At 45.0% G+C, this 16,264-nt stretch overlaps 1 long non-coding RNA gene across 1 annotated transcript; it reads right to left on the minus strand.

Annotated features, from left to right (window-relative positions):
- Nucleotides 1-10,141: 10,141 nt before the first annotated feature.
- LOC128407022 (uncharacterized) lies at nt 10,142-15,943 on the minus strand. The gene is made up of 3 exons (XR_008328683.1): nt 15,773-15,943; nt 12,296-12,332; nt 10,142-10,242 (listed from the first exon to the last, which is right to left on the minus strand). It is a non-coding gene; the product is annotated as an uncharacterized LOC128407022 (long non-coding RNA).
- Nucleotides 15,944-16,264: the final 321 nt, after the last annotated feature.

Consider the following 16,264-nt stretch of genomic DNA (forward strand, 5'->3'; position numbering starts at 1 on the left):
GCACCCAGGGATTTATTATTATTATTTGGCAGTCTTAAATATCAGAGGATACTAGAATTGCAGAGTTGGAATGGACCACAGAAGGTCATCTAGTTCAACCCCCTGCAATGCAGGAACCACAGGTAAAGAATCTCTGACGGGGGGCACCTGACCTCTGCTTTAAAACCTCCAATGAATCTTAGAATTATAGAGTTGGAAGGGACCTGAAGAGCAATTCACATCAGAGTTGAAAGCAGCCTTCCTTGACACATTCTCCAGCATCCTGGCTGCATTGTGGACTTGGCCCCAGGCTTTGTTTGGATGGCTTCCTTCAGCTCCAGAGATGCCTTTATGAGTCGGTCAGCCCTCTGGCCAAGGGCCCTTTATAGGTCTTGCCTGAATGCAGAAGGAATCCCTTTAATGGGTTTTTCCTTTGCTGTCCCAGTGGGTCCAGTTTCCACCAGGTACTCTCTCACACTCCTATGAGCAATGATGTGATGTGACAGCCAAAAAAAAAAAAAAGGCTAATGCTATTCTAGGCTGCATCAACAGAAGGGCATTGATAGAGGCTACAGGTCATTGGAGGTGATTCTACAAATGGTCACACTGACTACGAGGTTGGTCCCATGCATTGGTTGTAAGCTGGTTGGTTTGTACCCTCCACACCAACAAGTTATCCCTGCAACACTTGATCACACCACTTCATGGGAAGACCTTGTCTAACTGCAAGTGGACAGGTAACATAGGCAAGGTGCTAGTCACTGCTACAGAACTTGAAATTAATGAAACTCTCAGTTGGAAAGCCTCTTAAGTGGCAATGCCATAAGGGATCTGTCTGCTCATCAAGAGTACAGGTATAAGATCACACAGGCCATAAGGACAAGAAAACTTCACGTGGATCTGGCTTTTCTTGAAATTGGTCCAGTGGGCCATTCAAGGTGATTAACAACAGCAACGAAGCTTTGTCACAAACAGGTTTCAAAACATGGCCTTGGAGGCAAAACCCTCCACCACTTAAGACCGATAGAGGAACATAATGTTTGTGTGTGCTACCCCTGCTGGTTCAACATCAATATAAAACACTCTTGGGTGGAAGGTCCATGCCACATTTTGTTTCACCTGCAGCGAGTTAGGCTGCAAAAAAAAAAGAAAAAAAAAAAGGTTATAGTAGGTGCTGTTTTGCCACCCATCCAACGTTCAGCATGGTATGCAGTCAGGAAGATGATAATCCAGACACTCTTGTGCTCAGATGGCAGTGAGGAGAGCTGGTGTCCAAAAGCTTGTTGACTTGAGGGTCAGAGATGATGACACTCTGGGAAATCTTTCTGTACGTCTGAGGAAAACAGCTTTCATTAACCCCAGTGCTTCATCCCAATTGGAGCTAATAGACTCAGTGATATTTTTGTAGAAAAAGAGGTACCGGAACTCACCATGAACGCCTCCCTTGTTCTCTTAGAATAGCAATGATGTCCACCTGAGGGGGCCAGAACTGAGTTCCATCTTTAAAAAAGCCCTGGATAGACTGGTCTCACTGAGTATAGGAACCTCCATTGACATGTAAACTTCCTTCAGAGGAACTAAAGCAAGTCATTGATGAGCCCATGCAAATTCCAGAGTGGCCCTGTCATATTCCGTCTGTAGAGAGGTGTGTGAAACAAGTCACAGAGGCAGCAGGCAGGGTGTATACACATGAGAAATGTAAGGGCTACATCAGAGGTCAAGAAGAAAGTTGGCAGCTGATGTCCAAGCTAATGTTGTATACTTAGTGGGATATGTTTTATGCAGAATTTTTTTATAGTATTATCTGACACTTTCAGAAGGTAAAAATAAAATTCTGTGGTCTTCCGAGAACAGTTTATGTGCTTTTTAACATAGATTTACCAAGCTAAATACTGTCTAATCACAAAAATAATAGCAGATTTGAACTCCTGACACTCAAAAACATGTTTTAAGACCCCACACTGAAATTAGCAAAAATGAAGCTTCACCCCCTAAACTGACCTGCCCTACCCTGACATCTTGCCTGCCACTACACCACCCTCTCCTCCTACTCTTAAGAAACTGAGCCTGCTGTTTGGAGGAAGTTCCAAGCTGGCACTAAATAAACTCCTCAGCAGTTCACACACACACACACACACACACACACACACACACACACCTTATAATTAGAAATCCCTGCTCTGCAATTATTCTACTTTCCAAAGTACAGCTGCTTCCTGCTCATTATCAGGTTAAGGAACTTCTTCTGATAGAGACACCTGCATTAACCCTGTAATTAAGAGGCAGATCACCCAGGGATTGCTCTCGGCACTCGCTCTTAGCCACCCCTGAGCCTGGAAGGAACTCTGGGTGAGAGCAGCAGCAACGACACCCTTTTGGTGCTGGCCTTTCACAATGTCACAGCAGTCTCCCCCACACTGAATGTCATGTTGGTGAAAAGGTCAGCAGTCATAGAATCATATATGTCATAGAAATGTGGCGTTGGAAGGGTTCCCAAATGTCATCTAGCCCAACCCTCTGCCCTCCGTCCAGTGAATGTAGTCCAGGGGATGGAGCTGTCTGTCAGCTTCCTGCTCCTTCCAGCAGAGAGGAGGATGGGTAGAAAAACTAGAGTCAGTTAACTCTGCCCACCCATGACGGGCTCCACCTATTGCTTGGCTCCCTATCTTCTGCCCCACTGTTCCAAAGAAGCACCAGCTATCCCTGCAAATATTGTATGCTCAGCTTGTATATATGAAATCTGCTCAATTCACTATATTATAGTTGCAATACCCTGCAGCGCCCCCTAGGCTTGGTGCTCAGTGTGGCAGAACCAGTCACGCTGCCCTGCTCTGGTTCGCCAGAAGCGGCTTAGTCATGCTGGCCACATGACCCGGAAGCTGTACGCCGGCTCCCTCGGCCAATAAAGCAAGATGAGCGCCACAACCCCAGAGTCGGCCACAACTGGACCTAATGGTTAGGGGTCCCTTTACCTTTTTAAGGAGAGCATGTGGACCCATCCTCAGGAGAGGTGGGGAAATTGACCTTCTGTGGGTGCTGGAGAGAATGGAACATGAAATAAGATCTAGCCATTTGCAAAGCTATAATTTCAAAGCAAGCTGCTCTTGTAAATGATCATCCATTTCTCTCCCACTCAGAAGTCTTCAGTGTCATCTATCGCATAAGGAAGGAGGGACGCCAGATCAGGAAAATTATCTGTGGGCAGGAACGGATGTTTTAGCGCCAGCAAAGAGCTCCATCAGTCTTTACATTCTCAAGCTCAGTAAATTCTAGAAAGAGGAGAAAGGATAAGAGCATCATAAATGGTAGAGTTGGTAGAGTCCACCCAACTTCTGCTTGAAACCTCCAAGAAAGGAGAGTCCACCACATTCTGAAATGATTTGCACAGCAATGCCCTCAGATTTTTTTAAAAAATCGTATGTGCATGTCTAACCACAATTTATGTAATATATGTAAAGAGGTCAGATGCCATTCTTCTACTGCTGGCAATTGTTGTTTCCACAATGACAGAAGGTATTGGAATATGCAGAAATAGCTAAATTAACAGGTAAAATTCGACAACAGGGCAATGAAACATTTCAGAAAGAATGGGAAAAATTTATGGCGTATATAGGAAAAATAAGGTGAAATAGCGAAACCAGTAGAAATGAAAAAAACACACCTCATAATGTGAAATACAAAGAAAATTGTTAGATAACAAAAATAATAAGAAGCAAAATGTATAATGTGAGTAATGTAAATAATAGTGGTTGTAAATGAATACAGACAGATAACAAGAATTGTATATATAGAAGGATTTATTTGTTTTTGGACATATCATGGACAAATATGGAAGAAGAACAGCAATAGATAAAATGGATGACGACAATGTGAAATTTTTTAGATATGATGTAAAAAAGTCAGAAGAAGGAAGGAGGGAAGTCAGCTCTTAGGAGCAAGTATAAATGTAAAATGTAAAACAATATTTATATGTGGAGTATGTAACTGAAAAACCAATAAAAATCATTATAAAAAACCAAAAGAGGTCAGATGGCCACCTGTAGTAGTAGTAGTAGTAACAACATCATCATCAACAACAAATTTCTTATACCCCGCCCATCTGACTGAGTTGCCCTAGGCACTCTGGGCAACTGTCAGGGATTCATTAACTGCATTGCAAGAAGGCTGAGCTAAAGAATCCTTGAGGTCTGTTCTAGCCAGGGGTAGTGCTTCGCATTTTGCTTCACCATCCATCCTTATGTGTGGTATGGTGGCAACCATGAAGCTCCAGTAGCAGTGCTGGCTGCAGGCAAGATCTCATATTGCAATACCTCATGCACTCCCCCAGTGCCGCTCCTCTGCTAGCAGCAGGGCGGGGCAGGGCCTGGAGGGGGCACCACCTCAGACTTCTGCCACTCAACGTGGCTGCCTCATCTCGCTTCATGGGATGGGTGACCCTGCTTCTAGCTCTATAGTTCTATAATTCTATTATGCCACAAAGGTTTTCCAACAGAGGTCGGTTGATAACCTGTCAAACATTCTTTAGTTTAGACTGTCCTGGATTCACAGAAGTAGTCCCAGTTTCTGAATTTGATACCAGAATGTCCTGCTTTTCCTTAAAGGTAAAGGGACCCCTGACCATTAGGTCCAGTCGTGACCGACTCTGGGGTTGTGGCACTCATCTCACTTTATTGGCCGAGGGAGCTGGCGTACAGCTTCTGGGTCATGTGGCCAGCATGATTAAGCTGCTTCTGGCGAACCAGAGCAGCGCACGGAAACGCTGTTTACCTTCCCGCTGGAGCGGTACCTATTTATCTACTTGAACTTTGATGTGCTTTCAAACTGCTAGGTGGGCAGAAGCTGGGACCGAGCAACGGGAGCTCACCCCGTCGCGGGGATTCGAACCACCAACCTTCTGATTGGCAAGCCCTAGGCTCTGTGGTTTAACTCACAGCGCCACCCGCATCCCTGGTTTTCCTTAGGATGTCCCTAATTTCTTTGGAGAAATGTTGGAAGGTATGGAGTTAGGCAACCCCTAAGTCAAGGAAATAAGTAACTATACAACCTTTAGAAGACATCTGAAGGCAGCCCCTGTATAGGGAAGTTTTTTATGCTTAATGTTTTATTATGCTTTTATATAAACTGGAAGCCACCCAGAGTGGCTAGGGCAACCCAGTCAGGTGGGCAGAGTATAAATAATAAAAATGATGATGACCAACCTGTCCATATCCTTCTTCAATTGGGGTGCCCAGAACTGGACACAGGACTCCAGGTGGGGTCTGACCCTGGCAAAATAAAGTGGTGCTATGACTTCCCTAGATCTGGACTCTTTAAATGCACTTCTGTTGATGCAGCCTAGAACTGCATGAACCTTTTTTTTGCTGCTGCCTCACCCTGTTGACTCATGTTAAGCTGCGGTCTTAGTAAAGACCCCTAGATCCTTATCTGCTGGCAAGCCAGGTGTCCCCCATCCTTTATTTGAGCACTTATTCCATGTGAATCCTCCTTTGTCCCCAGTCAGTGTGGATCTCCTTTGAGATAAACGCAGAAGGGCTCGATGGTACATTTGCTTCTAGTTATTTGGACATACCAGCCTTCCAAAGCCCTGGGCAATGTGTAATACTTCAGACAATTACATTTTATTTAATAAGGAGCAGTGGACAAGATAAGCGAACAACCCTCTTCTTCGAAGCCTTTAACAACTTGGGAAATTTCCAATATATATTCAAATTGCTCCAGCCACCCGTTCTGCACTCAAGACATCCTTATCACTTCCAGCTGTCAGTGGGGATATAGGTGGCAGGCGATGCGAGGATGGGTCTCTGGGACAGACGACTTCTTTGATCTTCATGGCACCAAATATTAGTGGTGGGAATGGGCTACATGACATGAACTTGTTTCCAAGAAAAATGAATACTGAGTAGCATCAGCAGAAAATCATTTCTCCTGCAAGACTTATCACTCTGGGCCACAAATCCACAACTGACCAAGCACATCCCAGATTTTGAAGGTGAAAGGGACTCCTGGGTCAGCTTCTTATGTATACTGTAGTTCCCAAACTTTTTTTGGTTGCATCAACTAGTGGTGATTTAGTAGTTAGACTGTTGGCCTAGGACCTGGGAGAGATTAGGATTCAGATCCACAGCAAGCCAGAAAGCTCACTGGGTGACCTTGGGCCAGTCACTCACTCTCAGCTTAACCTACCTCACAGGGTTGTTGTGAAGGTAAAACCAGAAAGAAGAAGAACCATGAACACCAACTTGAGCATCTGGGAGGAAAAGGTGGGATATAAATGTAATAAAGAAATAAAGAAACAAACAAGCAAGCAAGCAAACTTATCCCCAGTGCCCTATACAAAGTAGTAGTCAGTGGTCTGCACAACCCACTATAGAAGGTAATATAATACAATAAAATTCAAAAGAGCAGCCACTGATGGCACATTTATTCACAATCCAATTAAAACTATTGAGTTTAATTAATTCAACCTAATTGATTAACTTGATCTGATGATAGAAGCTTCCAAAAGTCTGGGAGACATTTACACCTCCAACACCCTGTTGCCTTTTAGTGCCCTCCCCCAAATAATCCTATTGCCACCCCCCCCCAGTGTGGTACTATCCACTTTGGCACTACTGGAAGGAGTGCAGAGGAAGGTGAGCAGGATGAACAAGAGCCTGGAAACCAAGTCTTGGGTGGAACGGCTGAGGGAGCTAAGACGTTTAGAGAAGAGAAGACTGAAAGGTGTTATGAGAGCCATCACCAAATATCTGAAGGGCTGCCAGGTTAAAGATGGAGCCAGCTTGTTTTCTGTTGCTACAGAGGGCAGGACCTGAACCAATGGATTCAAAATGATAAGAAAGGAGATTCTGACTCAACATCAGGAAGAATGTTGGAAAATTCAGGACAAAGGAAAGTCCTTCTTCACACAGCACAGAATTAAACTATGGAACTCCCTGATTCGGCATAGTGGGATCATCATGTAATCAAATCCAGCAGGATTGCCTGGATTGGTGTTTAAAGGGGGGGGGGGGGAAGGCACCAAAACTGCAGATGGAAGAAAGAATCCACAATGAACAGGAAGCAAACAATGTACAAGAAAGGTAGGCGAGGTGTGAGAAGAGAAGTTTCATGGGGTGTATTGTGGGCAAAAAATGAAGTACAGTCTGGTTGGTTTGTTCTTTAAATTAGGTGGCTAATCTTTATAACAACCTCAATGTTGCCTTTATATCCCATAGTAAACTATGTTTCTTTAAGGGTAGTAGCAGCACTGATGAATAGCAATCTTGTTTCAGCTTCCAGATTTTTTTTTTGTGGCTGAGTTTTTTAAAGTGTAAATTACTGATGACATGTCATTTCTATAAGATTTGTTTCAAATCATGTACTTTAATTGATAGTTTTTCGGGGGGGCAGCAAGCTGCATATTTTGTAAGCCAATTTCAGTGAAGGGTGCATGTGGTACAGAAATTTCTCAAATGCACAAACACTGACAGTGTGTATATGTGTGTGCTTACCTAGAGTATATATGCACATGCACACTCCTCCAATGTGTGTGCTAATGTGTATGTATATATGTATATTTACACATATCCTATATCTTTCTCACACCAAAAGTTTTCTCCCAAGCTAGTGAGAACGTGGTGCATTAGTGTTCCCACTAGGAAATAATGAATTCCCTCTTTAAAGGAGTGAATTAAACCATAAATACATGGAAGTGGGTGGGGGGGAGAGACTATGGAACTCCCTCTCACAGGAGGCATTGATGGCCGCCAACTTGGATGGCTTCAAAAGAGGATTCTCCAAATTCATGGAGGAAATGGCTATCAATGGCTACTAGCCACAATGGCTGTACTCTGCCTCCACAATTAGAGGCAGTAATGCTTCTGAACCAGTTGCATGGTATCTTGTGTTTGAGTTTCCCATAAGCATCTTTTTGGTCCCTGTGAGAACAGGATGCTGAACTAGATGGTCCATTGGCTTGATCCGGGAGGCTCATCTTATTTTATCACATTCTTATGGTACAACTCTACAATTCTATCATTCTATCAACGGGTCCCTCTGAAGGGTCTGGGTGAGCTTTGGGTCCTCAATCTTTCCTGACAGTGGCTTCTCCTCCCCCCTGTCCTCTACTGCTCATAAGAAGAGCCTGCTGGATGAGACCAATGGCCCATCTAGTCCCATCCTGTTCTCACAGTGGCCAACCAGATATCTCAATGGGACTCCCACAAGCAGGACTCTAGTGCAAGTATACCCTCTCCTTCCATGGTTTCCAGCATTCAGAAGCATTGCAGAGCATAGTGCTTGTGGCTAGTAGTAAAATCTTCTTTTAAAGCCATCCAGATTGGCGGCCACCACTGCCTCCTGTGGGAGTGAGTTCCACAGTTTAACTATGCACTGCATCAAAAAGCACTATCTGAAATACCCTAAATCTATATCTGAGAAGAGCTGAGTAGGGGGCTAAACTGTGCGAGAACATGATACATCTCTAATTTGAAGAAATGACCCCCCACCCAACCAGAGAAATCTAGCTTGGCACATCTGTCCTGTCATGTAAATACTGGAGGCTTTGATCTGAATACCAGTCGCAAAGTCTGCTCCTGCCACTTAGCCGGTCATACAACACAGGCAATTAGCTAACAGCGTCTCAGTAAATATTTCATACTTTATAGCAAAAGGCTGTTTAATTTTTCATTCTTTTAAACCAGCTTATGAATGTTTTATGGTAAGGATCTCTCCCTTTAATTTTTTGGGGGGCGAGCTGAATGGACATTGGCATGAAAAGATCCCTACTAAACTGGGGTGCCAACTTGAATATTGAGGGGGGAGGTAAGCTCCGCTGTGCATAATCAAACACAAGATGCTGTTCACATACACCTTTTGAACAGCAATGCCCATAAACTTTTTTTGGGGTGGCAGCTCCCTCAACTATTTTAGGGGGGGCAAAGGGACCTTGGTCCCTAAAAGTTTGCTTCTATGCTAGTAAATCAGATGTAGGTATCTGTCCAAACCACTGTCCTCTATGTGTGCCTGCTGCAACTTTCTCTGGTGGATAATGGGCAGGTGTGTTTAGCAGATCTGCCAGCCAGGTGGGGTGCATGTTGCTGTGTGCTGCCTGCTAAGATCTCATAGAATCAAAGGACTGTAGAGTTGGAAGGGGTCCCCAAGAGTCATCTAGTCAAACCACCTGCAATGCAACAGCTTTGCAACAGCTGCTGCTTCCTGCACAACATCCTTTTACTTCCAGGCTTATTTTATTTCTGTAACTGTTCAAAACATTTTCATGAATCATAGCTCAATAGCCCCTGACATTCAACTTCTGGTTAAAAAACTTCTAAGGAAGGAGAGCCCCCTATTTTAAAAAACCTCCAGTGAGTCAACTTTCTGACAGCAAGAGCTGTTTAAGAGTCAGAGGGCATACTTAGGGTCCCTTACACCCTTGGCCAGGAGCTGTATTGGCAACCCCCCCCTCACAAAAAAACTTGCTGTGACAGTGGCAGTGTAGTGCCACACACACATGTATGTCATACATAGAAGATATGAAAAGCAATGCAAAGAAAGAGGCCCTGCTTTACTGCTACAGCCGTTTCACTTTTGAGAAGCAAAATCACCTTTAAAGGTAAAGGGACCCATGACCATTAGGTCCAAGCATGACCAACTCCGGGGTTGCGGTGCTCATCTCGCTTTATTGGCTGAGGGAGCCGGCATACAGCTTCCGGGTCATGTGGCCAGCATGACTAAGCCGCTTCTGGTGAACCAGAGCAGTGCATGGAAACACCGTTTACCTTCCCACCAGAGCGGTACCTATTTATCTACTGGCACTTTGACGTGCTTTTGAACTGCTAGGTTGGCAGAGCAGGGACCGAGCAACGGAAGCTCACCCTGTCGCGGGGATTAGAACCGCCAACCTTCTGATTGGCAAGTCCTAGGCTCTGTGGTTTAACCCACAGTGCAACCCGCGTCCCTAATATCGCCATTAGAAACCCCTTAAATAATCAGCCAGCACAGGAATCAGCAGCCGAAACTCCACAAGTAAAACTTGCAAAACTCAACAGGTTTCACACTGAGAGACTGTTTGAAACACCCCAGAAGATACCATCAGTTGTCACCTGCAAAGTTAGTGATTTAAGGGGTACAAATCAGCCAGATCTTCCCTCCTGTACCCCCACAAAAGGGAAGCAATACTGAAGGACTGAGCCTGCTGTGTGAAAGGGCTTTGCGGGATCCAACCACAATGGAAAGTATCTGGTTCCCTCTTCAGCACATCAAAAGCTTTCCTGGGGAGCAGGGCTGAAAGGGAAGGCCAGAAGCTGAACAGCTGATAAGAGCTTCCTTTTTGCTTTTGTGGTCAGTCAGGAGCAGTGGGGAAGAGCCAGGATGCTGCCCTCTTGGCTATCCCTCCAGCAGCCTGCTTCCCTCACTGCCAGTTACTGATGGGTGGCTACATAACATGCCACCCAGGAGTTGGCAGCCCAGTGCCCCCTGGGGCTGCACGCTTCGTAGGGGCCGACCTCACCAACACCTCTGCTAAGAGTGGAATGGATTCCCATTAGATGGTGGTGGGCTCTGCTGCACTGCAAGGGGTTGGCTTACATAATTCTTGGGTCCCTTCCAACTCTATGATTTGGCAATTCTGTGATTGTCCCTCACCCAATATAATTGGTGAGAAAACAGACCTATGGCTGGAGATCTGGAATGTTGGGTCAAACCAAAATTCAGCTTTTGCTTCTGTCCTGAAATTCATTACCAAGGGATTCAATTTTTTAAAAAGCAGTTGAAATTTATTGATGCCTTTTTTTCTTTTTTTGCATTTTCCAAAAAAGGAACAGAGAGCATATCTAACCCCCTCCCCTCCCCCTGTCCCACTTATAACCATACCAAATACAGCATATCTACATATCTGTACCATATGACTTCTCTTCCAACCTTTTCCTGGTTCCTTTGCTTTTCTCCTCTGTGTAATCCACATCTCTTTAATCATCCAAATCTATTAAGTAATCTATCTGTTTCAGCTCTGCTGGATTTACACGAGACCTGCTTTATTGATGCCTCTTAAGGTAGGACAATTAAGTGTTGACATGCCAAACAGAGTAATTATTTTTTTTAAAAAACAACAACCCAGGTTTCCTTCCTAAGACCTAACTAAATTCCTGCATTGACTGAGAGGTGAGATCATAACCAACTTCAAATCAGATATTTGAAGGGCCATCAGGTGGAAGATGGAGCAAGCTTGCTTTCTGATGCTCCAGAGAAGAGGACCATAACTGATGGATTCAAATTGGAAGAAATGAGACTCCAACTAAACATTAGGAAGAACTTCCTGATGATAAGAGCTATTCAACAGTGGAACGGGCTCCTTTGGAAGATGGAAGGGTTTCCTTCAATGGAGGTTTTGAAAGAGAGGTTGGGTGGACATCTGGCAGGGATTTTTCAGCTGTGACTCCAGCATTGCAAATGGGTTGGACTAAATTACTCTTGGTGGCCTCTTCCATCTCTACAATTTTCTGATTCCAACGCCATCCATTACTGAGAATGCTGTGTGTGTGTGCAGACTGAATTAGAAATTAGAATCTAAATACAAACATTCGCAAACAAATCCCCCTTTCATTCCAGAGCTCTATTCACATGATAAGTTAAAAGTGTTCTATTAATGAATTGTATAATAACATCTGAGTGCCGAGGCTGTTGCCTCAACCTGCCCATTTATTCTCTCCTGGTATCAAATTCCACTGACGTCTCACCCTCCTCCACATGTCCAGCTTCCGAGAGAGTGCTATCTTCATTAGCAGAGAGAAACTGATATCGTCCATTAACTGACCCCCTTCCTCTGCAGTGACCCCCTCTTAACAAATTTGCACGCCCCGGGGGAATGTGACACTCTGTGCCCAGGCCCACATGGAAGTCGTCTATCATGACAAACAGGTGCTGCATGTGTGTGTGTGTGTATATATATATATATATATATATATGTGTGTGTGTGTGTGTGTGTGTGTGTGTGTGTGTGTTTTCTTTTTTTTGGGGGGGGGGAGAACCAGGTTCCATATGCAGTATTAGTGGAAGATCGTTTTCTACCTGAAGACTGTGGGAAGAAAAATATATGAATCCCTGTGGACCCATGTGTGGGGGTGAACAACAAAAGAATTTGCTGGGTGCCTGGATTCGAAATGCAGGACTTGTATACAGAGCGTTCCAGTAGCAGAGTATTAAACTCACAAAAATAAGCAGCACAGTGAATATAGGTTGTCAAATCTTTCTTATCCCATTTACAATGCACCTTTCTTTCTACCCCATTTGCAAGGAACAGACCACACACTGCAAAGTAAGTTAGAAATGCTTTACTTACAGATTCATAGGTTTGATAAATGTGTTGTTTCATGCAGCTGCAAAGAGAAACAGAGGCAGAATATTTTTGGGTAGAAAGTACTGTATATAATTCCAAACACATGCTGTAAACTCAAGAGCAAGCTTACGCATGTCCTTCATTACATGATGCAGAGAAAGAGGAAGTTGAAAAGCTTCACTTCCTCGGGAGCATGACCTGAGTCTGTCTAGCAATAAAACTCTGTGGTCCTTAACTATTTCATGCAGTCATGCACAGTTATGCAATCTCCCACAAAATTGAGAGGGGTGCTAACTGCAGGACTTTAAGAGCCTGAAAGATAATTGAAAGAAGGATGTCATTGAATTATAGATAGCAGGGAAAGAGAAGGCTTTGGAGAAGAGTTACGGGGCAAGGGGAGTGAATATTTTGACGGGAGAGATTAAGGGTCCAGGCGTGTGTGCTTGTGCTTCCAAAAACTTGGAAGAGGATGGTTCCAGGAAGCAAATATTCACAAACAGAATCAGAACTAAGAAAATTAATTTCAATAGGGATGAATGAAAGGTTCCTGCTTAGGCAGGAATAACTAGATACAGAAATATAGAACTGGGGGGAGGGCATGTGGTTTGACGGAAGTCCATGCAAAAAGGATTGAGGTGTCTTAGGAGCCCACAAGCTTAACATATGTCCACAGTATGATGCAGCAGCAAAAACAGCTAATGCAATTCTAGGCTGCATCAAGAGAAGCCAAATGTCTAGATCAAGAGAAGTGGTAGTACCACTCTATTCTGCCTTGGTCAGACCCCACCTGGAGTCCTGTGTCCAGTTCTGGGACTAGGGGTTGGAAAACCAAGCCTTGTGAGGAATGACTGAGGGAGTTGGGCATGTTTAGCCAGGAGATGAGACTGAGAGGAGATACGATAGCTATCTTCAGATATATAAAGAGCTATCCCATGGAAGATGGAGCAAGCTTGTTTTCTCTTGCTCTGGAGGATAGGACCTGAACTTCAAGTTACAAGAAAGGAGATTCCAACTAAACATCAGGAAGAACTTTCTGACACTAAGAGCTGTTTGCAGTGGGACAGACTCCCTGAGAAGCTATTAGAATCTCCTTCCTTGAAGTTTTTTAAGAGAGGTTGGGTGGACAGGGAGTCCTTTAGCTCTGATTCCTGCAGTGCAGGAGGCTGTAGCAAATGACCCTTTGTGGTTCGTTCTGACTCTACAGTTATATGATTCTATTGTGGTTGTGTTTCTGCGGGACATGTTTGCAATATACAAACTCCCCCTTACACACACACACACACACACACACACACACACACATTCAAGCAACTTGAAAAATTAACCTATTAAATACAATTCTGGGGAGTACAAAGATCTGAAGACCTGTTAAAAAAATGAAAAGGGCCTTTTGTTCAGCTGCCTTCTGCCCTGCTGTTGCATTTGAATAAAATTGTAGCAGGCAAGAAGGGAGACTCAACAAAGGAGGAAAAGGCTTCTCATGAACAATGAAATGAAAGCAGTCTAAAATTCTACAGTATTTTAGCATTCCGGGACTGTCATGTATTCTAGGATTCAACTGGAGATTAAGGGGCTGGCTAGGAAGAATTTCCCACAAGACCTGTGGAGGGAGGGAGGGAATGGGCAAGCATTGGAAGGCCTTGCAGGGCGCAAGTGTCACCCGGGAGTAACATGTGCTGGGCTGGTGGTAGCTGGGGATTCACAAAATACTGCCAGCTCAAAAATTCTGAAACCATTACCATAATCTGAACTTCAAACCCGTTTCAGACAATGTATTGGTAAATTGCTTGGCCTTAATCTGAAGAAACCGGTGTGGCTGCAGAAGGATCTTACAGATGAGCTGAGATTTAAGAAGGCCATGTATAAGAAATGGAAGAAAAGTGAAATCAAGAAGGAAGAGTATACACCAGGAACCAACAGCTGCATGCTGAAGGTCATGCAGGGCCAAGCTCAGAAATAGTTCAGGATTGCAAGAGAGGTCTAAAATAATAATAATAATAATAATAATAATAATAATAATAATAATAATAGGTTTCTTTAGTGGGGTGGGAGAGCTGGGGGGAAAAATCACATCTAGAAACCACTGTGCCCCTTTGGTTTTAGATAGTACATGGGTAGACGAGTCTAAAAAGGCTGGAACACAAATTTTCACAGCCCTCTAGCAGCTATGGTGGCTCCTTTATGAGAAGTAATGTATTTAGTATTAACTCTGAAAGTGTATGCTCAATTCTGACCAATTTTAGCCTCCTAGAGCAAAATATACATCGGGATTACCCCCCCACCCCAATCATAGAACCACAGAAACATCGAACTGTAGAGCTGGAAGGGACCCAAAGGGCATCTAGTCCCCTCCCCACTGCAGATATGACCATAAAACCTTCCCCCCCCGCATTTGATTTAACAGCATCAAACATGAAAGAAAAGAAAATGCTCAGAGTGTACTTCACGTTTCAGAGACAGAAACATCCCTCCCACTGTATAGAGGTCTCATGATTCACACTGTCATTAAAGAAAAAAATATATAGATAAACTGTCTCATCTGGGCCTGAGTGTTACATATAATCGAGTGCAAGAAGTATCAGCCACAGTAAGAAATGTACTGTGTAAACAATACATGGAAAATGATGTGTGCCCGCCCAAAATGTGTTCCATAATAATAATAATTCTGCAGACAGAATCATAGAATTGAAGAGCTGGAAGAGACCCTGAGGATCATCAAGTCCAGCCCCTTGGAATGCAGGAATATGCTGCTGTCCCATTCAGGGATTGAACCTGCAAACATGGCTTTATCAGCACTATGCAGCAGTGCACAGTGTGCCAGCTGTACAACACATACACACACACTTATAGAGGGAGAAGGTGCTGAGCTCAGGGCGACAGGGACCCCAGCACCATGTGCCCCTTATCACAGCACCGTTATTGGGTCCCTACCCGCTCACCCCCGCCCTCCACCAGCCCAGGAGGCAGAGCCAGCTCCCCGCGCTTGCCATTGGCCGCTCCCTAGTCCCGCCCCCCGCCCCGGCAGTGCTCGGATACTGTCCTGGCACCTGCAGGCCCCTTTTCTAAGCACAAGGTTGGAAGTCAGGGGGAGCATCCCTGGGTGGGGAGTGCGAGCCCCGCACCAACCCCCGGAAGGCAAGAGAAGGCCTAGGAGAAGGCAGCCGCAGCAGATTCTGGGGCTGCCGGTTCAACGCTCCTGGCTGGGGGAAGCAGGAGGCTGGGAGGGCCAAGCCCCCGAGGGGAAGGGGCCGAGGCAAGCCGGGCAATGAAGCCATGGCGGAGGAGCTGCCCGGACTCAGCCCTGCGCTGTAGGCAGGCATCACGGAGCAGCTCAATTACAGCCGCTGGGCTTTTGCCTCCTGTTATCAACCCCTTGTCATGGTCTGGAAGAGCAGAGGGGCAGCTGCAGTAGCAGGAGTCACAGCCTGAGGGGGGCGTGCAGCTTAGGACCATTACTGACCAGGAGGAACCCCTGCTTACCAGAGTCTGGCTGCTGTCCAATCACCTGGCGCGCCGGCGGCTGGAAAAGTGGGGAGGCGGGGACGTCGAAGCTCAACGATTTGTTGCTGCTTCTGCTTCTGGCAGTCGTTAACTGGGGAGGGAGTGATCCTGGATGTTGGGACTCCTGCTGCCACTAGCGACGCTCCTTTGGTACTTAGCTAGGGCCGCCAAAAAAAAAAAAAAGGTCTCAAGGACTGCATGCCGCCCGCGGGCCATATGTTGGACCACCCAGATCTAACGGGATTTGCATTCTGAGCTAATAATGTGGCAACTCCTTTTGCAACAAATCCAGGCAAAGGTCGGCCAGATGCCCGTCCAATTCCTGAGGTCTGCTCACTGGCTGCATTACATTCCGGGGCTCCCATGGTTTTAATGTTTCATTTGCATCTCGCTCACATCTCATCACTGTTCTGGGAAATCTAAAATGCATCTTTAAAAACCGAGTTACAATAATTTTTGCATATTAGATAC

The sequence above is a fragment of the Podarcis raffonei genome, chromosome Z (genome assembly GCF_027172205.1).
Source record: "Podarcis raffonei isolate rPodRaf1 chromosome Z, rPodRaf1.pri, whole genome shotgun sequence".
Lineage (NCBI taxonomy): Eukaryota > Metazoa > Chordata > Lepidosauria > Squamata > Lacertidae > Podarcis > Podarcis raffonei.